Consider the following 25057-nt stretch of genomic DNA (forward strand, 5'->3'; position numbering starts at 1 on the left):
TTAAAATACCACAAGAAAAGAGTAGTTAAGTACATATCATACATTTATACAATAGAATATTTCATTTTTAATAATTTGAAATATTTATTTTTAGATTGTTTCTCTCTTTATATGTATATATGGTTAAAAATAAAAACTCAGTGTTTTGCTGGCATGGGATGGAGATATAAATCAATGGAATAGAATTGAGAGTCCATAAAAGTACCCTAATATTTATGATGAACTGATGTTTGACAAGGGAGCCATGACATTTTTCTGGGTAAAGAATACACTTTTCAACCAATAGTGCTAAGCAACTGGATATCCACCTACAAAAGAATGAACTTGGATCTCCTACATTACACCATTCATAAAAACTAACTCATAATGAATCATAGACCTACATATAAGAGCTTAAAGTTTAAAACTCTTAGAAGAAGACATAGGGGTAAATGTTTGTGACCTTTGGTTTGGCATTGTTTTTTTTAGATATGACACCAAAAGCACCGGTCATAAAAGGAAAAGACAATCCACAGACTGGAAGAAAATACTTGTGGAGTCATATATATTACAAGGAACTCATATGTAGAACATATAAAGAACTCTTAAAATTCAGTGATAAAAAAACAACACATATACAAATGGCAAATAAACACATGAAAAGATGTTCAACATCTTTAGTAAAAAAAAAAAAGAAATGCAAATCAAAGCTGCAAAGTGGCTTCATAAACAGTAGAATGGCTATAATAAAAAAGATAGATAACAAGTATTGGTGAAGATGTGGAGAAATTGGACCCTTATACATTGCTGTTATGTATGTAGAATGGTGCAGCCTTTATGGAAAACACTTTGACAGTTTTGCAAAATGTTACACACAGTTTAACCACAGGATTGAGCAATTTTCCTTCTAGTTATCTTTTTTTTTTTAAAGGGAAGTTTTTTTTTTTATTTTTATTTATTTATGATAGTCAGAGAGAGAGAGAGAGAGAGAGGCGCAGAGATATAGGCAGAGGGAGAAGCAGGCTCCATGCACCAGGAGCCCGATATGGGATTCGATCCCCGGTCTCCAGGATCGCGCCCTGGGCCAAAGGCAGGCGCTAAACCACTGCGCCACCCAGGGATCCCTCCTTCTAGTTATCTACTCAAGAGAGATAAAAACATATGTCCACACAAAATCTTGCACATAACAGTGTTATTTATAAGTGATAAGAAATGGAAAGAAGTCAAATGTCTGTCAACTGATGAAAGGATAAAACAAATGTGTTATATCCATGCAATGGAATATTATTCAGTCATAAAAGGAATAAACTACTGATGATGAAAGTGTTCTAAAATTAGAATATGGTGATAGTGGCGCAACTCTGAAAATATACCAAAACCTATGGAATTATAATTTATTTTAAAAAAGATTTTATTAATTAATTTGAAAGAGAGAGAGAGAAAGAATAGGCACAAGTGAGGGGAAGGGCAGAGGGAGAGGAAGAAGTAGACTCCTCACTGAGCAGGGAGCCTGATGCCACTCAATGTGGGGCTCGATCCCAGACCCTGATATGACCTGGGCTGAAGGCAGACACTTATCTGACTGAGCCATCTAAGCACCCCATGGATTTATACTTTAAATGGGTGAATTTTATGGTATGTAAATTTCATCTTATCAAAGCTATTAATGATAGCATCATATATGTTTTCTATAAATGACTTTATTCAATTATCAGTTCATTGTTAATATACTTCATGCTAATAAATAAATTTCTACAACATTTAAAAAATCTTTGTTCCTTACTTATTACAGAAGTAATGCATATTCTTTGGGAAAAAAATCTCAAAGAATACAGAGATGTCAAACACAGAAAATGAAATTTTTCACATAGTCTTATTATTTCCTCAGAATTCTATTACTAGTTATTACAACAATATACTTAATGGCTGCTTAGTATTCTTCCATGTGACTGTACCATAATTTACTGAGTTAATTCCATGTTATATTTATTTAGCAATAAATTGGAAACAATCTCTAATAAATCATCCTGCTATGAACATATTTGTGCATATATGGTGGTGCAATTGCCAAATTATCTTGTTAGAATAAGTTCCTACAAGTGTATTTGCTGGTTAAAGTGTATATGTAAAGTTTACCCCCAAAATTATACTAATTTGTACTTTAACCAGTAATGTTTGTGGAGTATCTGTTTTCTCTTATCTTTTTCCAGCCTTGGTTATTATTTTTTTCTTAAAACATTTGTGTTAGTTTGGTAGGTAAAAATGGTGTGTTATTTAATTTGAAACTATTTTTGATTACTAGTTAATTTGAACACTTTTTAAATTGAAACTTCGGCTATTTGTATCCTTTTATGAATTGTCTGTTTAACCCTTTGCTCACTTAAGAAATGGAAGGATTACCTTTTCTTTAAGATTATACTGGAGGGTATAATGCTGAGTGAAATAAGTCAATCGGAGAAGGACAAACATTATATGGTCTCATTCATTGGGGAATATAAATAAAAGTGAAAGGGAATAGAGGGGAAGGGAGAAGAAATGGGTAGGAAATATCAGAAAGGGAGACAAAACATGGAAGACTGCTAACTCTGGGAAACGAAGTAGGGGTGGTGGAAGGGGAGGAGGGCGGGGGGTAGGGGTGACTGGGTGGCGGGCACTGAGGGGGGCACTTGACGGGATGAGCACTGGGTGTTATTCTGTATGTTGGCAAATTGAACACTAACAAAAAATAAATTTATTATTAAAAAAAGATTATATCCAATAAAATAATATACAACCAATAAAAATGATTATGAAGAATTTTAATCCTTCTTTTCAATGTTAAATCAAAAACAGGATAAAGTGTTGTATCTATTTCATCAGCTCAATTATATAAAATATATTATGCATTGGGACATACTAAAAAAATGAAATCTCTAGATGGTAGGTTTAGATGCTTTTTATATTCCTTAAACCTTGTATTTTCCTTATTTTCTACAATGAGCACATATTACTTTGATAATTAAAGAAAATGTTTCCTTTTTCTTTAAAAGCACAGAGCAGGTTTGTAGCAGAACCAGGACCAGACTCTTCATGTCCTCCTGCCCTCTGCTTTGTGCTTCTAGAAAGGTGTGGTCAGAGGTTAGAAGGAGAACCAAGAGAGGGCAAGGAGAGTTCAGAGTTTCATGGAGAGTGTCAAAGAAAGATCATTTTATTTTTAGAACAGGCAGGTTAAAAAACCTAGGGTTCAAGTGTAATGATATCTGCAACTTGGAAAATGTATGCTGAAGTATTTAGAGTGTCATGATGTCTGGAGAGAAACATAGGAGTGGGGAGAAGGTGATAAGGTGAGAAAGAAGGAAGGAGAGGGAAAGACGGATGGTGAAAATGTAGTGAAATGTTAATCTGTGAAACGAAACAAAAGCTACGTGGCTGCTCATTGTAGTATTCTTTCAACTTAATATATTTTATATTTTGAAATTTTTCAAAATAAAGGATTTGGGAAAATTGTGAGGAGAAAAAAAGAGGCAATCACCTTGTAAATGTTTCAGGGAAATAAATTAGGATGAACCCTGAGAAGAGGCATTTGAATCTAGGGACCAGAAGACTGCAGGAGATCTTAAAGAAATAATGATTTCAGGAGGGTTAATTGGGAGAGGAGGTAAAGTCAGATTGCTAAGGTTGGCATATTGAGTGAGAGGTAGAGTCTATGGTTGGGACTGCAATTCTGAAATTTGGGCAATGGAGAAAAGAGAGATGTGAAACTGGCTTGAGAAACAATAGAATTTTGGAAATGTTTAACATTGTTATTAATTTTCACCTGTATGGATACCTATTAATATATGACCTTAAACTCCCCTCCACACGTAGGCCTTTCCTGATGAATAAAATTAGGGAAACAATAAAAAGAAGTGAAAGAATAATATGCACAATGCTACCATCTAGAGTATCCACTGAAAATTACACCCAGTTTGCTATTAATTCAGGTGATCTGCTCAAGAAACTAGTTTAGGGGTCTGGGTTCATGCATGTGTTTGTGTATTGCTTTGTGTAAGACATGTAGGAGGGTGAGAAGTATTCTCAGTGCAGTCCACTGTTTGTGGACTGATAGTTTGATCCCTGAGTGAAACATTAAATTTCTACAATCTTAAAATTTGATTTCAAACTAGGAGAGACATTTTGGCACTGGTTTACCTCAACAGTGTTTTGGAAATGAAATGAAAACATTTAGAGGGAGAAAAGGAGGGCAAGGCAACTCTAAGTACAAGAATTAAGGGGGTTATTGTGTTTAGCTGGGAGAAAGATGAAATCATGCTTGAAGTTTCTTTTATGCTTCAGAAAACTTCATTAATCTTTACAGCTAGTCTGAAGCCAAGTGTTACTGGATAATGGTGAAGGTGCGCATATGGGAATGCACACTTGGGGAATGGTAGACAGAGTAATTTTGGGTAGACAGGCACTGACTTTTGATGGGCGTGTAGGATTTCAACAGCCAAAGTTGTGGGTGGACAGCAAAAGTTCCAGGCAGAAAAAACATGGACAATGAAGGCACAAAAGCCCAGGGCACTTTTAGAAAAGAGGGATCAGTCCTAAAGTAGAACTATACTCTAGCCTGGAGTAAAGATCAGGCTAGAGTATGAAATGCATTAGGGAAAAGAGTGGAAGAGAAAGTGGGAAAGAAGTGAATTGGCATTTATGTGCCTCTATTCTCTTCCTCCAACCAGAGGATTCACTCCTAAGAATATGGGGGTGTGTGTCATTTTCTTTTGTTCCTCTCTAAGGGCCTGGTACTTGGCTGGGTACACAGTAGGGGTGCACTTATATCTCCTAGGAGTTTGGCTGTCAGAAGTAGGAATGAGGGTGGATGCTGAGATTTAGATACTAGAAATATGATTCTGGTGCTTGAAATCAGCAACTCAGACTCCCAGCTAACAACCAGAGCAATGCTTCTCAGGCTTTAATATGAATTACCTAAGGATTGTGTACGTGCAGATCCTGGCAGATTCCACTCAGCTGGCTGAGGTGGGGCCTGTGAGCTTGCTTTTCTGATTATACCCCAGTGATGTCTATGTTGCTAGTCTGAGGACCCAACATTAATAGCAAGGATTTGAAGGCTCCCTACCACAATTCCTTGACCTTTGCGACTCCAGACTCCTAAATGGAACTAAGCGTTCTTCATTAATTTAGTTGATGGAAAAGCTACAATTTAAAGTACCTTGTGAAGATTTTCTGCCACTAGAATTGTTGAAGTATATTTATACTGATGGTATCTACTCCATGCCATTTAAAACAATTTTTTTACATGATTATGGTTCTGGGGTGCCTGGGTGGCTCAGTTCAGTTAAGCATCTGACTCTTGGTTTTGGCTCAGGTTATGATACTGCAGGGTCATGAGATTGAGCACTGTGTCAGGCTCCATACTTATTGGGGAGTCTGCTGGAGATTCTCTCTCTTCTCCCTCTACCCCTCCTCTCTGCTTGCATGTGTAGGTGCTCTCTCTCTCTCTCAAATCTATCTATCTATCTATCTATCTATCTATCTATCTATCATCATCTATCTATCTATCATCTATCTTTTTAAAAAATCGATGAGTATGGTTCTACCTGGTTGGACTCAGGACGTAATCTAGTCAATTTTTGAAAAGGGTAAGTCTTTCCTCTTCAAATACAAACTTATCTATTGATAGACCATCCCTTCTGTCTATATTCCATGCCTGTTTCCTTCTTCTTTCCTTCCTTTCCTTCCTTACAAGCCTATGTTTCTCAGGCTAATAGCTCACATGGGGAGAGTCAAACTCTAGTCACTGTTATTTTGAAAATGATTATTTTATATAAGGAAATATGGCTGCAACAACATAAGTTGTGCTTTTTCTGGGTGCTTATTATTTTTATTTTATTTCTCTCATTCTTTGAGCAGGCTCAGCTGTATGAGCTTAATATTGACTCCTGTCAAGTCTTCTTTCCCATTTTGCACATGGAGGGTGAAAAAGCTGAGAAGCTGGGTACTAAGGAGAAGACACCTGAAGCCAAGAAGGCTGATGCTGGTGGCAAAGTTAAGGAAGGTAATCTGAAGGCCAAAATGCTAAAGAAGGAGAAGCCCCATTGCAGCAGAAACCCTGTTTAGTCAGAGGCATTGGCAGATAATCCTTATCAGCTATGTATTTCAGAAAGATCATGTATAAGAGGAAGTGTTCAACAGCTAAATCCAGGGTTGAAAATAAGAAGGAGAAGGTTCTTACTACTGTCACAAAACCAGCTGGTTGTGGCAAGAATGGTCGTATCGGAGTAAACTTCGCAAAATACCTGTGTATCACCCTACTGAAAATGTGCCTTGAAAACTGTTGAGCCACGGCAAAAAAACTTTCAGTCTGCATGTGAAAAAACTGTGGATTAGACTCACTCCTGGCCATTTGGATCATCCTCACTGGGTGCCACAAAGGCAAACTGGTGGTTTTCCTGAAGCAACTGAGCAGTGTCTTGCTACTTGTGACTGGATGTCTGGCTGGCCCTCAGTTGAGTTCCTCTATATAGAACACACAAAAAATTTGTCATTGCCTCCTCCACTAAAATTGATACCAGCAGTATTACAAATCCCAAAATATCTTACTGATGCTTACTTCAAGAGGAAGAAGCTGAATTAACTCATACACCAGGAAGGTGAGATCTTCAACACTGAGAAGTAGAAATATGAAATTACAGAGCAACACAAAGTTGGTCAGAAATCTGTGGACTCACACATTCTGTCAAAAATCAAAGGTGTTCCTCAACTTCAGGGTTACTTTCACTCTATTTTATCTCACAAATGGAGTTCATTCTCACAAATTGATGTTCTAAATTTCTTACAAGGAACCAAAATTTGTATGGAACCATGAAAGGTCCCAAATAGCCAAAGCAATACTGAAAAAGAAACAGAACTGAAGGAATCACAATTCTGGATTTCAAGCTATATGATAAATCTGTAGTCGTCAAGACGGTATGGTACTGGCACAAAAACAGACACATAGATCAATGGAACAGAATAAAGAACCTAGAAATGGTCCCACAACTATATGCAAACTAATATTCAACAACGCAGGAAAGAATATCCAATGGTAAAAAAGTCTCTTCAACAAATGGTGTTGGGAAAATTGGAGAGCAACATGCAGAAGAATGAAACTGGACCACTTTTCTACACCATACATAAAAAGAAATTCAAAGTGGGTGAAAGACGTAAATATGAGACAGGAAACCATCAAAATCCTGGAGAACACAGGCAGAAACCTTTTTGACCTCGGCCTTAGCAACTTCTTACTAGAACAGCTTCAGAGGCAAGGGAAACAAAAACAAAAGTGAACTATTGGGACTTCATCAAGATAAAAAGCTTCTGCACAGTGAAGAAACAATCGACAAAAGTAAAGGCAGCCTATGGAATAAAAGAAGATTTTTGTAAATGACATGTCTAACAGAGGGTTGTATCCAAAATCTATAAAGAATTTATCAAATTCAACACCCAAGAAACAAATAATCCTGTTAAGAAATGGGCAGAAGACATAAATAGACACTTTTCTAAAGAAGATATCCAATGTCTAACAGACACGTGAAAAATGCTTAACATCACTCGTCATCAGGGAAGTACAAATCAAAACCATGGTGAGGGACACTTGGGTGGCTCAGTGGTTGAGCATCTGCCTTTGGCTCAGGGTGTGATCCTGGGGACCCGGGATTGGGTCCCACATCGGGCTCCCTGCATGGAGCCTGCTTCTCCCTCTGCCTATGTCTCTGCCTCTCTTCCTCTGTGTCTCTCATGCATAAAATAAAAATCTTTTTAAAAATCATGGTGAGGGGATCCCTGGGTGGCGCAGCGGTTTAGCGCCTGCCTTTGGCCCAGGGCGCGATCCTGGAGACCCGGGATCGAATCCCACATCGGGCTCCCGGTGCATGGGGCCTGCTTCTCCCTCTGCCTATGTCTCTGTCTCTGTCTCTTTCTCTCTATGTGACTATCATAAATAAATAAAAATTAAAAAAAATCATGGTGAGATACCACCTCACATCTGTCAGAGTGGTTAAAAATAACAACACAAGAAACAACAGGTGTTGGTGAAGATGTGGAGAAAGGAGAACCCTCTTGCACATTTGGTAGGAATGAAAACTGGTGTAGCCACTCTGGAGAATATGGAGGTTCCTTAAAAATTTAAAAACAGAACTACTGTATGACCCACCAATTGTACTACTAGGAATTTACCCAAAGGATACAAAAATACAGATTCAATAGGGTACATGCATCCTAATGTTTATAGCAGCATTATCAACAATAGCCTAACTGGAGAGAGACCAAATGTCCATAAACTGATGAATGGTTAATGAAGATGTGGTATATTTATACAATGGAATATTACTCACCTAACAAAAAATTAACATTGCAATGACATGGATGGAGCTAGAGTGTATTATGTTGAGTGAAATACGTCATTTAGAGAAAGACAAATACCATATGATCTCACTCATATGTGGAATTTAAGAAATAAAATAGATGAACATATGGGAAGAGGGAAAAGAAAAAAATAAGAAAGGGAAACAAACCATAAGAGACCCTGAATAATGGAGAACAAACTGAGGATTGATGGAGGGAGGTAGGTGGAGAATGGGCTAGATGGGTGATGGCTGTTACTGAGGGCACTTGTTGAGAAGAGCATTGGGTCTTGTATGTAAGTGATGAATCACTGAATTTTACTCCAGAAACTATTGCACTGTATGTTAACTAACTAAAATTTAAATTAAAATAAATAATTTTTTCATAGAACCTAATTAAATAACTGATCCATTGAAAGTATTGATTCCTAAATAAAATAAAATAAAAAATATTGATTCCTATCATTATGAACGTCAGGATTGGTAGGAGCGTTCTCCATGATGAAAATGAAAGTGATAGTAAATTGTTGCATATATTAATTGACTTCAAGTTAATTACGCAATACCACCTAGCCATATTTCAGCTGCACTGCAGGGATAAAGGCCTGAGTACATGGTTACAGTCTTGTCGAAAAAGATGCCAGTCTTTAGGGTAATATTAGAATTTTTCTCTCCAAAAAATGTATTTATAGGAAACTTAGGCTTAACAGTGAGATATTTACACAGGCTGGAAACTGGAAGCAAAGAGAGGCCATCTATTTGACCTTCCACCTGAACCCTTGCCTTTTCTCTTCTCTCAGTGTTTGAGACATCCATCTGTTGAGATATTCAGTATGACTTTATAAGGTCCTCATCCACCTAAATTTAATCTCTGAGACTAGCAAGATGTGTTCAGCAACCTTTGACCATCTGGGAGTTCACTTTCATGTGTAGTTGAGGGAAGAGGTTTTCTGTTGATATATACATATATGTAGATGTATATATTAAAATAAAAAACATAGGAGGAATTGAGAAAATTTTGCTTTTGTATTTAAATCAATTTTTCATTCAAGGGGTAGAGCAACTCTCACGCTTTCTATTCTACCTAAAGTGTGTAGACTGCCCTAATCTTTTAGGTTGCACAGCAACCTAAAAATACACCAGTTTTCTGTGAGGAGGGACTGAGTTCTTCACTAGAAGCTTCCTAGAGTGTCCTAGTGTGCTTTCCCTATAAGCTCAAGCCTAGAGGAAGTCAAATAAAACAAGGGCCTTCTTATTCCTGGCTATTTTTCAAATACAGTCCCATTTCATTTGAGTGAGGATTTCAAGTAAATGTTAACCCTCCTTCTTTCCTCTTGGTCTTCCTTCCATTTTTCCTTTTTTGATTCCACATGTACATATTTTAAAATTATGAAAGTGCTTCTATGTTGAAAAAATTCAAATATTCCAGAAGTAAAGGTTCACCATCCCCCGTTTCTGACTACCATAATAAGTTTAGTTAATATCCATTGCCTCACAAAGTTACATTTTTTTTCTTGTGATGAGAACTTTTAAGATGTACTCTCTTAGCAACTTTCAAATACAGTGTTAACTATAGTTGCCATGTTATACATGACATTCCTAAAACTTATTTATCTTATATTTGGAAGCATGTACCCTTTGACCCTCTTCATCCATTTCCCCCACCCATTGCCTCTGGCAACCACCAATATGTTCTCTGTTTAATCCCACTCTTCAGAGGTAACAATTGTTAGCAGATTGGTATAAATTTAGGATCTTAATATGCATATATAAACATGTATAATCAGATATATGTTATTTTGGTTTATAAAAATTGGATGATATTTTATATACTTTTCTATATTTTCTCATTTATCAATATATCTTGAATACTTTCCCACATAAATACATATAGATTTCTCTCATTGCATAATTCTATAGTATCCCATTGTCAGTCTATTTAACCATCAGAAATTTCATTTATCCCAGTTTTTTTCTATATGAATTATGTTACAACGGATATGATTGTACAACACAAGGTTTACTTGGTAACATAAATTATTAGAAATGGAAATCTGGGGTCAAAATGTCTACATATTTAAATGTTGATAGATTTTTGCTAAATTTTCCTTTAGAAGGGCTAGTTCAATTTAAACTTTCACTACCAATATATAAGAGGGCTTGTTTCCTAGAACTCCTACCAATACTGTGTATTTTAATGCTTTAATTTTTTGCAGGTTTGCAAAAATTTTTGCCAGTTCAGTGTTGTTTTAATGTGTATTTCATTCATAGTTGGTGAGGCACAGCATCTTCACATGTTTCATGGCCATTTATATTCTTTCTTTTGCAAGACCTATTTTCACCAGAAATTACAGAGGGAAAACAAGACAGCTTTTGTGACAGAGCTCTGGTAACGAGAAAGGTACATCACCTATACTTATGCAGAAAAATAAGAAGATAAGTGTTTCCCTTTATTAGAAATATAAATATGCTTTTTTAAATAATAAAGGCTGAAAGGAAAGTAGAATGCATCACTCTGTAAAAGATACACAGATAGGCTTCATAGTATATTTCAGAAACTAAAACAATCGAACAGAGGAAAACATAGAGGAAATAAGACTGCTGAGGAAGCTGGCAGTATACTTCTAACCATCCATTCCATTTGTTCATTATTTTAAAAACATTCAATAAATATTTTCAAGCACCTACAATATGCTAATCACTGGATATCTGAGGGTAAACAAAGATCCTAGTCTCTGAAGTAAGATTGACTGGGTTTGAATTTTGGTTCCATCTCTTACACTGTGATCATGTAGGGAGTTTCTTAATGTACTTGTGCTGCAGTTTCGTCATCTGTAAAATGGGTATAATAATAGTATGTACCACATAGGGATGTTGAGAGGATTAAATGAGATTAATGCAAGTAAAGCTCTGTGCACAGAATAAGCACCTAACAAGAGTTATATTTACAGTTTTCGACAAATGAATCTTTGCTTCGTACCCAAAATCAACCCTGGAGATAGAGGCCAAAGAAAAGCATAGATTCCCAGAAAAATAGCAACCACTACAACAATACCACTGTGAGAAGTCCTGGAGATATTGAAAGTTGCCTTCAACTGATGTGTGTAAAAGGTAAATGGTTGTAGCTTGGTGCAAGGGCAATGCAAGTCTTACTGGAGTGAGTTGATGAGCATAGGGATGGACTAACCAGTTGTCCTCTGACATTCTCTCCAATTCTGCCCCTCCAAACTCTTAGATCTGATCGTTTGCAACTCAAGGTAACTGACCAGAAGAGTTGCCTCATAAGGTGGCAAGATATAGGAATAACAGTAGTTCTATGGTATCTGGGACTCTTCGTGAGGACTAGACTAGGGCCTGGCTTTTGGCCCTTTTTCAATATACATTTATTAGATGAAGTAGCTAATACCCCCAGGAAATAGGAATAAGTATACCTAGACTTCTGAGAAGGATGAATGACTACCATAGAAAAGAACAACAAATTGAAAATATATACCATTCAAAAAAAATAAAACATATACCGTTCAATGCAGAATAATTGGAACAGATGAGCTAATAATTTAAAATATATAAGGTAAATTTAAAGATTTTAGGTAATAAATTAGTGATATGAAATAAAATAATTTTAAATGATCAAATGAAAAATATTAGCCATTAAAATGTATATTTATCTATATAGTTACCATTTTTTTATAGTTACCATTTTTGACACTCTTCATTCCTTTGTGCAGATCTCAGTTTCCACTTAATAACATTTTACTTCAGCCTGAAAATAGGCCCTTATCACTTCTTTTTAAAAATATATTTTTATTTTAGAATAGATTTGGATTTATGAAAAGTTGCAAAGATAGAATGGAGAGTTTAAACATATCCTGTATTCTGTTTCCCCTGCTGTTAACGTCTTACATTAGTATGGTACATTTGTCACAACTAATGAACCAATATTGATACATTATTGTTAACTAAAGTCCATACTTCTTTTGATTTCCTTTGTTTTTAATCTAATGTCTTTTTTCATTCCTGGAAACGCATTGAAGACACCAATTAGTTATCATATCTCTTTAGGCCCCCTTTGGCTGTGATGGTTTCTCAGACTTTGTTTTTGATGACTTTGACAGTTTTGAGGAAGACTGGTCAGGTATTTTGTGGATTGTCCTTCATTTGGATTTGTATGATGTTTTTCTCATGATTAGACTGGGTTATGTGTTTTTGAGAGGAAGTCGCAAAGTGCCCTTCTCATCACATCATATCATGGGTACATGCTATCAGCATGATTTATCACCGATGATATTATTAAATTGATCATCTGTCTGAGGCAGTGTTTGTCAGGTTTCTCCGCTATAAAGTTACTCTTTCTCCTCTTTTTCTATTTTGTTCTCTTTGGAAGGGAGTTATTTTGTGCAGCCCACATTTGAGGAGTGGGGAATTATGCTCCACCTCCTTGATGGTAGACTATCATCTACATAAATTATTTGGAATTCTTTTATATGGGAAGTTTATTATGGGTATATTATCCTCTATTTGTTTACTAAATCATTTATTTATACCAATATGAACTTATGGATATTTATTTTATACTTTGAGTTATAATCAAATACTACTTTATTTCTTTTTCACATCACTCCAACTTTGGCCACTGGGAGCTCTTTCAATTGATTGCTGTATCTCTTTGACATGACCCCATCATGCTTTTTAACACTTCCTTACTTTTTGGTATTACAAGATGCTCCAGGCTCATCCCGTCTATTTTCATCTTCAGCCTTAGAGTTTGCCATTTCTCCAAGGAGCCCTGGTTCCTTTTGTTGCAGAATGATATTAGAAAACAAGATTTGTGCACTGGGTGTAGTGCTTCTTTTTTGCAGGTTTGTGGTGACAAATTCTCTCAGCTTCTGTTTGCTTGACAAAGTATTTACTTGGTCTTTATTTTTGAAGTATCCCCCCCTTGGATATAGAATTGTTTCCCAGCTTATATTATTTCTGACATGAAGTCAGTACTTATTCATTTTTATTCCTGTATATATAAGGTATTCTTTTTGTTCCTTTGGCTGCATTTGGAACAGAAAGCTCAAGTGTTATTGTGTACAAGTAGCATTGTTTGACTTATTGTATAGACCATAAAGTTGAAACCCATTAAAGTCATTCCATGGGGGACACCTGGGTGGCTCACAGGCTGAGTGTCTGCTTTGGCTCAGGTCATGATCCTGAGGTCCTGGGATCAAGTTCCACATTGGGCTCCCTGCAGGAGCCTATTTCTCCCTCTGCCTATGTTTCTGCCTTTCTCTCTGTGTCTCTTATGAATAAATAAATAAAATCCTTAAAAAAGGCATGCCATGGTTTGCTCACAGAGCCAAACATAGACCCCTACATCTCTAACTCCTACATTTCTGCTATTTCTTCAGGATAGTGAAGGAGCATGAAATCTCAGGTGAGTTGGGTGGATCGTGAACTGATTTGTCAAATGGACCTTGCTTGGAAAGGCCTTTTGGGAAGGATTGGGCATTCTCAAATGAATTAATACTACAGTCTCAACACCTCCTAATTAAGAGGGGAATGGAATCATGAATGCAGCAGTGTGTCAACCCTATAGCTAGTCTCCTCTTTGGTAGGGTGATGAGTTTCAGAGAGCCTCCCGCACAATGTAGAATGTGGTCTCCTGCTTTGTAACTATGTTTATGTACATTGAAAGATGTATTCAGTGAGAATTTGGAAACCCCTGTCTCCACTAGACACACATACACATACTCCCTCTCGAGCTGAACCTTCATGCTATGAAAGCACAACCCTTGCATAAACCATTGAAAATTAAAATAGAAATACAGACAGATGGGGCCTGATCTGTATGTTAGGAAATTTCAGAGTCCTATGTATCAAAATTGTAAACACAACAAATACAAAATCTGATCTAATAGTGAAGTCCAAAATGGGAGTTCCAGAATGCCCTTCCAAAGATTAGGAGCCAACTTCCCCCTAGAAGAAGGGCCCCCTAGAAGAACCCTACTAAGAATAATGACCCCACAGAACTCCACCCAATCTTATTCGGTGAATAAATCCTCCAGAGCATCCCAGAAGATGACAAGAAAGATGGTGGCAATTGTGAGATGGTGGGTACAGGACCCAAGGGGCATGTCAGTTTCTTGGCTGGATGTAGCACTGTCAACTACCACGGAGATGTACTTTATGATGAGTACATCCTTCCACCCTGCTACATAGTTGACTACTGGACCAGATGGAGTAGTATCTGGAAGCATCACATGTTGAATGCTACACCCTTCAAGATCGCTCAGAGCCAGATTTTGAAGATACAGGAAAGACAGAGGGGGCATGCCATCCACAACTTCAAAGCTCCTCAGTACTTTCACTCTAAGTCCCTCACTCACGACACCTCCCATACCCCTTTCTTCCCCAACCAGAAGTCCAACTGCCTGAAGAATGCCACCATGTCTCTGAAGTGTCTCAACAAGAAGCTTCTGAACCAGGGCATCTAGATTGGGCAGTGGACATTCCTCTGTGGAACATGCTCAGGCCACTATGGAGCTGTACAAGTTGGTTGAAGTCGAGTGGGAACAGCACCTGGCCCACGATCCCCCAAAAGACTAGCAGCAGTGGGGACACTGGTAATGTGGGGAGGCAGAGGGAGCACTGCACCCAGAAGAAACAGGGCTGTGGACCAGTTGGACAGCTCTACTAGCTCCACCTCTTTGCAAGCTTGAGGTGTGAGGGAGAGAGAGGCTCCACCCTAGACTTAATATCTATTAAAATTTCACCTCACTATTGTGTTCTGTGTCTGGTTAAGTTTCTTGTGGAAGGAGACAAGCCTCTATGTCAAACTCAGCCCTATACTGTTTGCCTCTTAAATGGTGCTAAACACATATCCCAGGATGCTTTGCTCTAGTTCAGCCTTTTGCTTTCAAGGGTCAGGGCATACAGGAAAATGTACTCTCTCGGACTGCCTTCTCACTGATGTGACCCCATGTCTCATTTTATGCCTTTTGTTCTGAAGTAATTAGCAGCACCCTTTCACTCCCAAAAGTACCCTGGTTGGTTGATCACACTCTGTATCACAGACTCTGCTTTTGGCTTGGAGTCTCAACCTAGTCTGTTTTGGGATGTTACTTATTCTTCTCACTTTGACTTACAGAGAAACCATCCTGGTGAGGTTCAGTTCTCTTTCAGTTTACAAGGCAGTAGAGGTAGAGAGCATGACTTGGAAATCAACTTTTCTGACTTAGAAAAGCAGTCTTTTCCTAAAGTAATAGAGGATTTATTTAGTTTACATCCTACTTGGTAGGTTAAAAAAGAATTTAAAGTGTTTTCATGGTTTTTAGTCTTTTACTTTGCTAAACCAAACCTCTAAAAACTCAAATTATTCCCTTGATAAAGTTTTATAGTGGAAAATAAAATAAAATAATAAAATAAAATGGAGCTCCAAATGTAAAAAGGTAATTAAAGTGCCCCCCCCCCAAAAAAAATGAGCCATATGCACAGGTGAGTCTTAAAATCTTTTAGGAATAGCTAATTTATATGTTAATACCCTTTGCCATTTTAAGATTTCAATTTTATCCTGCTTTCCACTTGAAGCAGCATTTTTTATTTCAATCAGGACCCTTTGGGTATATAATTTATTACTAGGTTTAGAAGAAAATGTAAAACTTTTGCAAAGTCTGGCTAACACCACCTGAATTTTGTATTTTCCCTTTTAAGCTTAAAAAAAAAAGATTTGTAGTTTATTTATTCATGAGAGACACACAGAGAGGCAGAGACATAGGCAGAGGGAGAAGCAGGCTCCATGCAGGGAGCCTGATGTGGGACTCGATTCCTGGGATCACACCCTGAGCCAAAGGCAGGCATTCATCTGGTGAGCCACCCAGGTGCCCCTTGCATCTTCCCTTTTTTTTTTTTATTGTTTTAAATTCATTTATGATAGTCACAGAGAGAGAGAGAGAGAGAGAGAGAGAGAGAGGCAGAGGCATAGGCCGAGGGAGAAGCAGGCTCCATGTACCGGGAGCCCGATGTGGGACTCGATCCCGGGTCTCCAGGATCGCGCCCTGAGCCAAAGGCAGGCGCCAAACCGCTGTGCCACCCAGGGATCCCTGCATCTTCCCTTTTAAGCCTCAGAATTGCTTACTTGAGTTATAGTCTGGATGGCCTTTGGTAAGACAGTTTTTGGACGAACCCCTCCTCCAGCTTCCTTACTGTCTCCAACTTTCTCTTTGTGTTATCTGCCCTCCTCCACCCCTCCCATGCATCTAGTACTGCCTACTCTCTATCTTCCTTCCTTCCTATTGCAGTTTGCCCTGAGGTATCACTCTAATATCAATCATTTATGACTTAGTAAGGGTATAAATCAACTTTCTTCCATCTCATATGGAGCATTCTTCTACGCTTATCTCTAATTATGGAATTAAAGACTTTGTCTCTTATTAAGGAGAATTCAGGCCTCATTCGGCTTATGGGGAAGGTAGATTTTGGCACCAGACCGTAGGCATTTCAGAAATTGATGGATGATTGTGCCATTTCGAATACTTAAGAATGGCTAGTATACCTAATAGCAGTTCAAGGAGAATTTGCTAATTTGATGAATGGTTATCTACCCCTCCTACCAATAAGGCTTTGGCTATTAGGCCTTTTCTTTGGCTTTTCAATGTGTCCAGATTGATATTGTGGGGTTTGGGCAAATTTTGTATCCTGATATTATACTTGAGTTAGATAATGAAGAAGGTTGTAATATTTGAGAAGATTGAATCTTGAAGGATAATTCAATGAGCAGTCACAGGACAGAATTGGGAAGTTAAACAGACACATGTGAATCTTCCAGAATTGAAAACTGTTGAAATTGCTGGAAGATTAGAACATATTAGTCATTTGTTGTAAACCTGCTCCGGCTGTACCTTCAAAGAACGGTTTATTTCCTGACTGTCAGTCAACGGGTGGCCTGATTAGAGGGAGCAGGATCTGAGGAGGTCAGAATCTGGGCTCTGGAGTCATTTCTGACGAATTTTTCTTTTGCCTAAAATACAGCAGGAAAAGCAAATGCAAGGTGGAGAAGAGATTTACATGTTTTTTCCTTATTGCTCACATGAAGCTTATATTTCCACCTAAAGTCTTTTCACGGAAAGCTTTTGGAAAAATTGACCCCTGAAGCAAGCATTATTTAGAGTTTGGGATGTGGCTTTCTGGCAAGGTGTAGGTTTGAATATGATTAGCAGACAAGCCCTGCGCTGGGCCCCTTGGCTTCTGCTGGTTGGCATTCATCCATACACCAGCCAGCCTTCTCTGTTTCTGCTACTGCTAGAAATGTCCCTGTTACTGTTCAGACATTCTCTAGTACATTCTCAAACCTTCCTTAATTGTCATCTGAGAGTGGCCACCTCCTATGCATACAAATCAATCATTATAATTTTCCCCAAGAAATTCTGGGAAGAGGAAGTGGTGGTTGGGCTGGATGAGAATATTTCTGCTCTAATCACCAAGCCTCTCTTATTGATGATGTAAGGACAATTTCTACCAGCTTTGAGGGAGGGAATAAGAAGAAAAAAAGGGATACTTTGCTCTCCCCTTGACAGAGGTAATTGCCTTACCTGCTACACAATGTTTTTCACTCTCCACCTCTTACACTCTCATTCCTAAGAAACCCTTGAGTTGCTCTCTTTTTTGGGCTCATATTGTTTTTCAATAGGTTAAGGTTACAACTATTAATAAGCTAGGGCTTTTGCTCCGAGGCTGTCAAACTAGCCCTTTTCAAGTCTGTAAAATTTGTTTAGGAATTAAGAGATTTGAAATTTCATATATTCATGTAAGTAGCTCTTCCTTTCATGTTTTTGCCTGGCTATAACTGGAGGTGCTTTTAAACTACAAGCTTTTTATTAAGTAGAAAATATGCTTATTGAGAGGAAGGGCAAGATGCTCCTAGTGACCTGTCTAAAGTACCCCTTTAACTAATGACAGCTTCTATCAAATGAGAGCAAGAATTGTACTGATTCTGAACAATATAGGGGCAGGACCATAAAATTAGGACATTTATATAAATTGCCTTTTTTTTAAAGGATCTTATTTATTCATGAGAGACACACACAGAGAGAGAGGCAGAGACATAGGTAGAGGGAGAAGCAGTCTCCCTGCAGGGAGCCTGAGGTGGGACTCGATACCAGGATTCCAGGATCATGACTTGAGCCAAAGGCAGATGCTCAACCACTGAGCCACCCAGGTGCCCCCAAATCAGGAAAAATTTAAGAATAACATCATTGCCTTAATAAGTAGTTTTCTGCTGTGAAACTTGTAAGTACTTTATATAAAGCTTATTTGGAAATATAAAAGCCATTGCATTCTAGACTCAGTAAGGCAAAATGATAATGATGAACAATCTTAAAGATCCTTCAGTAAGAAGAAGGCTTACTGGAATGTCTAAGAATTTTACAGCATCATTTGAAATAAAATTTCATTTGATGTAGTTAAAAATCTCATTTCAGTGAGCTTCGAATAAGTATCCAAGTGACTAATACAACTTTCTTTCTTTAAAAAAAAAGATTTTATTTATTTATTCATGAGAGACACAGAGAGAGAGAGAGAGAGAGGCAGAGGCACAGGCAGAAGGAGAAGCAGGCTCCATGCTGGGAGCCCAATGTGGGACACAATCCCAGGACTCCAGGATCATACCCTGAGTTGAAGGCAGGCGCTTAACCACTGAGCCACCCAGGCGTCCCTACAGCTTTCTTTAACCAGCATCATTAACCAAATCTTTTTCTAAATTATATTTTCACAGAATGAGGTGTAACAAAAGATAAGTGTGTTCTAGTCTTTTAAAAAAATAGCATTTCTAGTATATTGTGGGTCCACTATGGGTTAAACACAATGTCTTAAGTCTTTACAGCTCCTCACTAGTCTGGGCTAATGCCATTGATGACTGGGAAGATGACTCCGAGACCCAACAGTATCTTCAATCTTCAAATATTAAATTTTGTTCATTAATGTAACTTACTATACTGCACTCATTAAGGCAGGAAATTGGATTCACGGGGATCCCTGGGTGGCTCCACGGTTTAGCTCCGCCGTGGGCCCAGGGCCTGATCCTGGAGTCCCGGAATCGAGTCCCACATCCGGATCCCTGTGTGGAGCCTGCTTCTCCCTCTGCCTGTGTCTCTGCCCCTCTCTGTATCTACCATGAATAAATAAATAAAATCTTTTTTTTAAAAAAAGGAAATTGGACTCATAGGATTCCCAGCCATAAATTTTGAAAAATAATACGGTTTTTATTTTTCAGGTACCCAGACAAAAAACAGTCACAATACGCTATACTCAAACCCAGTGAAAAAAGGATTGGGCATGATGATGTGTTATTGCATTGAAAGTAGCCAAAAATGATTGCCCATGGTTTGGAAATGGTTTTGTTTTATAGTAAATTTGTTTTTTTTTTTTTTAAATTTTTTTTTTAAAATTTTTATTTATTTATGATAGTCACAGAGAGAGAGAGAGAGGCAGAGACACAGGCAGAGGGAGAAGCAGGCTCCATGCACCGGGAGCCCGACATGGGATTCGATCCCGGGTCTCCAGGATCGTGCCCCGGGCCAAAGGCAGGCGCCAAACCGCTGCGCCACCCAGGGATCCCTTATAGTAAATTTGTGATACTCGAAACTGATGTAGAGTGTTTGTTGTTATTCAGTATATTCACCCACCCAGACCAGTGGGTGACCTTAACATGGTAAGTGCTTAAAAATATTTTTTTTGTCTAAATACAAGAATGAATGTATATCCTATATATTTTAAATATATTAAACCTATTTTATTATCAATTGCTTCTGATAATCTGTTTCCTTTTTGTCTTGTGCTCCTACTCATTGAATCATTTGAACTTATTGCTTCAGGGGAAGACAGATATGGCCTAGAACAAACGTATCATTGGTCATCCCTGAATTTCAAACTGTAATTTTTTTAGTGTATTGTGAGAGGATAGTTTCCAAAGCTGGGTTTTGATGAAGGTAAAGGTTCCCTTTACATACCAAGATAAAAATGTGTTGGTGTGAAAATAGAAGTTTACCATCAGCCATTGTGTAGAGAGGATGGGAGATCCTAACATAAGGGGGATTTCTGCCACTCAGGAAACCAAAACCATTGTGGTGCTTGGAGGAGATTGGAAATATATTTGGGGAGGATGTACTTATGCTTGAGATGATGATCCCACATCTGGGCCACAGAAGGGGCTGGTATTGCTTTTCCTGTTTATGATTCTTGGAGGGGATTACTTGGTGCCCTGTATCAACACAAAGTAGCCACAGTTGAGTAGAGATGGCACCATGGCATGATAAAGCAGAGGTCTGGGGATAGTGTACCTGGTCCTGAAGGGCTGTAAAGAAGATCTTAAGTTCTCATGTGCCCTGATCAGGGATGAAAGAGTAAAGAAAGTATAAGTGGCTCAAAAGAGGCCTGGAGTTAGAAGAAATGGATGCTGAGTGCAGGAATCTTACCATCAGAGTAATGCAAGTTTTATGGTCATGAGCAGTAGCTTCCAACATGATTTCTCAAAAGCCAGGTGGCTCTGAGACATTATGCAGTGGTCACTTATACAAGACTCACAATGATCAGGTATGGTTAGAGGCAAACTCAGCAGAAGTCACAAAGGAACCAGAGACCAACATGCAATACAGAGATTCCTTCTCCAGTGCAGTGAGGTTTATATAAACTTTCCTCTGTACCCCAATGCCATCTTGAGGAAGGAGAGGAGAAGCTATTCTGAGAAAATAGAGGCAGCCTTATTAGGAAGTTTGAACTTTAAATTGATTAAATATTAACCTGACAGATACTGGGAGAATTAGGGCTCCCAAACAAGATGAAGTCAGATATAGAACATTAGGTTGATTTTTTTTTGTTACTGAGTCAATTTGTAAGTTTGTACTTCCTCTAACAAATGCACTCTCTGATTCTTTCTAAACTAAGGCAAGACTCATCTGCCTTTCCAACTCAGCACTAAGTTTTACTTTCTATTTATTTTCTAAGTCTTCCTTTATATTTATTTTTCCAGTTATATTGAGGTATATATGGCAAATAAAAATATGCACATTTAAGGCATACAGTGTAATGATTTTACATATATATATATATATATATAGTGAAATGATTACCACAATCAAACTAACACATCCATCACTTCACATAATTACTTTTTTGTGTTAAAACACTTAAGATCTAATTTCTTAGCAAATTTGAGGTATACAATATTGTTAACCATGCTGTGTATATACAGTCATCATCCTGTATATTAGATCTCCAGAACTTATTAATCTTATAACTGAAATTTTTACCCTTTAACCGACATCTGTTTACCACACTCTCCCTAGTCCTTGGAAACACCATTCCTCTGTGCTTCTCTGAGTTCAAAAGTCTTACTTTTTATATAATTACTCTGGGAAAAGTATGAAGGGTAATGAAATGACAAGAGACAGGTTCTTTATTAAAATGCACATTCCTCTGGAAGTAGTCACACCTTAAAATTTTATCAACTAATACTAAATTATGAGTTAACAAAATAGTTGTCCACTAACATCTCAGTAGAGGTTTGGGAGGATAATAAAGACTAGGCAGTTTGAAGAAGGTGGTTAAGAAGGAATTAAGAAATGGACCATCTGGGTGGCTCAGTTGGTTAAGCATCTGCCTTTGCTTAGGTTGTGATCCCAGAGTCCTGGGATATATCCTGCCTCAGGCTCCCTGCTCAGCGTGGACTCTACTTCTCCCTCTGCCCCTCTCCCTACTCATGCTCTCTCTTGTGCTCTCTCTCTCTCTCTCTCAAATAAATAAACAAAATGTTTAAAAATGAAGGAATTGTGAAGTAGGTATAGTTTTCATTATATATCTGAGGTTGCTTAGATAATATTTATCACTCAGTTCTTCATTCACAGGAGAGGACTTGTTATCAAGGCAATACTATGAAGTAGGTAAGAACACAGACTTTGGAGTCAGACAAGCCTGGATTCAAATACTAGCTATATCACTTTGAACTAATGACCTAGCCCATTTTAGCCTCAATTTTCTCATCTGTAAAATGGGGGAAATACTATGTATGGCAAAGTATTGGTGTAGGGAATAAGTGTAATCTGAAAACTTTTAAGAATAATATTTGAAATACACAGAGGAACACATAGACACGGCCAAAAAACACATGAGAAAATGCTCTGCATCACTTGCCATCAGGGAAATACAAATCAAAACCACAATGAGATACCACCTCACACCTGTGAGAATGGGGAAAATTCACAAGGCAGGAAACCACAAATGTTGGAGAGGATGTGGAGAAAGGGGAACCCTCCTGCACTGTTGGTGGGAATGTGAGCTGGTGCAGCCACTCTGGAAAACTATGTGGAGGTTCCTCAAAGAGTTAAAAATAGATCTGCCCTACGACCCAGCAATTGCATTGCTAGGGATTCACACCAGAGATACAGATGCAGTGAAACGCCGGGACACCCGCACCCCGATGTTTCTAGCAGCAATGTCCACAATAGCCAAACTGTGGAAGGAGCCTCGGTGTCCATCGAAAGATGAGTGGATAAAGAAGCTGTGGTCTATGTATACAATGGAATATTACTCAGCCATTAGAAATGACAAATACCCACCATTTGCTTCGAGGTGGATGGAACTGGAGGATATTATGCTGAGTGAAATAAGTCAATCCGAGGACAAACATTATATGGTCTCATTCATTTGGGGAATATAAAAAGTAGTGAAAGGGAATAAAGGGGAAAGGGGAGAAAGTGAGTGGGAATTATCAGTGAGGGAGACAGAACATGAGAGACTCCTAACTCTGGGAAACAAACAAGGGGTGGTGGAAAGGGAGGTGGGAGGGGGAATGGGGTGACTGGGTGACGGGCACTGAGGGGGGCACTTGACAGGATGAGCACTGGGTGTTATGCTATATGTTGGCAAATTGAACTCCAACAAAAAAATTTTTTTTAAAGAATAATATCTGAAATGTAACAATGTAACAGTTGCTCCATAAGCGTTTGTTCCCTATCCTCTGTCGAATTGTGTTGGACATCTTCCCTTTGCCTCTCTATCCTTTTCTATCCTACTCTGTGCTCTGGAAGACTGACTTGTATAGATTCCATCACTGGGTTTCCTTGTTCTCTGGCTTCCTGTTGAGTTAGAACAATGGAAAGCATAGTAAGAGGTCAGAGGGAAGAAAGTGAAGTTGGGATATCTATTCCTTTATTCTATCCTGCAGGATGCCATAGGCCCATAGACTGATTAAATTCCTCAAGGAAGGGTCACAATTCCAGTTAGGAAGACCACTCATTGGAACACTCTCTTTTCTTCGTTGCTCTTTCAGGCTGAGATCATAATACTTTGTTATCTCTTTCTGTGGTTTACCACACCTTTGTAAATAGCCCCTTTATAAATTCTCCTCAAATTATTTAGTTTGAGCATGCCTTCCTATTTCTTGCTGAGACCCTGATTGGTACATTCTCTTACAATTTCTAAATATCCATGACAAATAGAAGGAAGACAAATGTACTCAATCTGTCTATAAACACCTGAATTAGCTGTCCCAGTCCTTCCTTTGAGATGCTGAGCTCTAATGAGGGGACAGTTTGATCTAGTGAAAAGAACATAAAACAAATGGGTCAGAAGACAGAGTTTTGCTCTGCTTCTGCCATAACTCTTTGAGCTTAGGCAAGTGATATGGCTCCTCTGTAGGTCTCAGTTCTTCTTCTGTAAAATGAAGGAATTTAATCAGATGACTTCCACAGTAACTTCTGGTGCTTACCCCACAGTGACTGAAGTTTTAATTGGTATAGTTGTAGCAGACATTCTTTTTTTTAAGGAATTTTTTTAAAATAATAAATTTATTTTTTATTGGTGTTCAATTTGCCAACATACAGAATAACACCCAGTGCTCATCCCATCAAGTGCCCGCCTCAGTGCCCGCCACCCAGTCACCCCCACCCCCCCTCCCCCGCCTTCCTCCCCTTCCACTACCCCTAGTTCGTTTCCCAGAGTTAGGAGTCTTCCATGTTCTGTCTCCCTTTCTGATATTTCCTACCCATTTCTTCTCCCTTCCCCTCTATTCCCTTTCACTACTATTTATATTCCCCAAATGAATGAGACCATATAATGTTTGCTTTTAAGGAATTTTTTTATTTATTAGAGAGAGAAAGTGAGCAAGCAGGAGTGGGAGGAAGTGTAGAGGGAGAGGGAATAGCAGGCTCCCCACTGAGCAGGGAGCCCAACAGGGCTCTATCTCAGGACCGTGGAAAGGAGACTGATGCATCTCCAATCTTCCTTAAGAAAGAAAATAAGAAAAACAAAATAAACAAAACTAAACTAAAATTAAAAAAGAAGGAGAAGGAGGAGGAGAGATGAGTGGAGGAAGGAGAAAGAACAAGCTTTTACAAATGATAAGTGAAGCTTTTAAGCCTTCTAATCAATCTTTCTACCCTCAGATTGGCAGATTAGGACTCTTGACATCTGAATGATTTATTATGACTTAAAGTCCATACTTACAGCAATTCAGCTTGATTTCTTCACAACAGGAGGCAGTGAAAGGAGACAGATAATAGGCAGGAAACAAGACCAGTCACTGTAGAAATGAGAACTTAAATGGTGATTCTTCTATGTGGTCTTGGCAGACATCAGAATTTTTTGTTGTTTCTATAGTTGTTTGCTTTGGAGAGTTTGTGAGACTGGGAAGAATAAAGAAGTAGCAGAATATTTATACACACTTAGACAAAAAGAAT

The 25057-nt window shown here is 38.2% G+C and overlaps 2 pseudogenes; both read left to right on the top strand.

The window, feature by feature from the left end:
* Nucleotides 1-5928: 5928 nt before the first annotated feature.
* LOC140627760 (large ribosomal subunit protein eL6 pseudogene) lies at nucleotides 5929-6788 on the top strand (annotated as a pseudogene).
* A 6964-nt stretch (nucleotides 6789-13752) lies between these two features.
* Nucleotides 13753-14936, top strand: LOC140628468 (interferon-stimulated 20 kDa exonuclease-like 2 pseudogene; annotated as a pseudogene).
* The last annotated feature ends 10121 nt before the right edge of the window (nucleotides 14937-25057 follow it).

This window comes from Canis lupus, chromosome X (genome assembly GCF_048164855.1).
Source record: "Canis lupus baileyi chromosome X, mCanLup2.hap1, whole genome shotgun sequence".
NCBI classification, from domain to species: domain Eukaryota; kingdom Metazoa; phylum Chordata; class Mammalia; order Carnivora; family Canidae; genus Canis; species Canis lupus.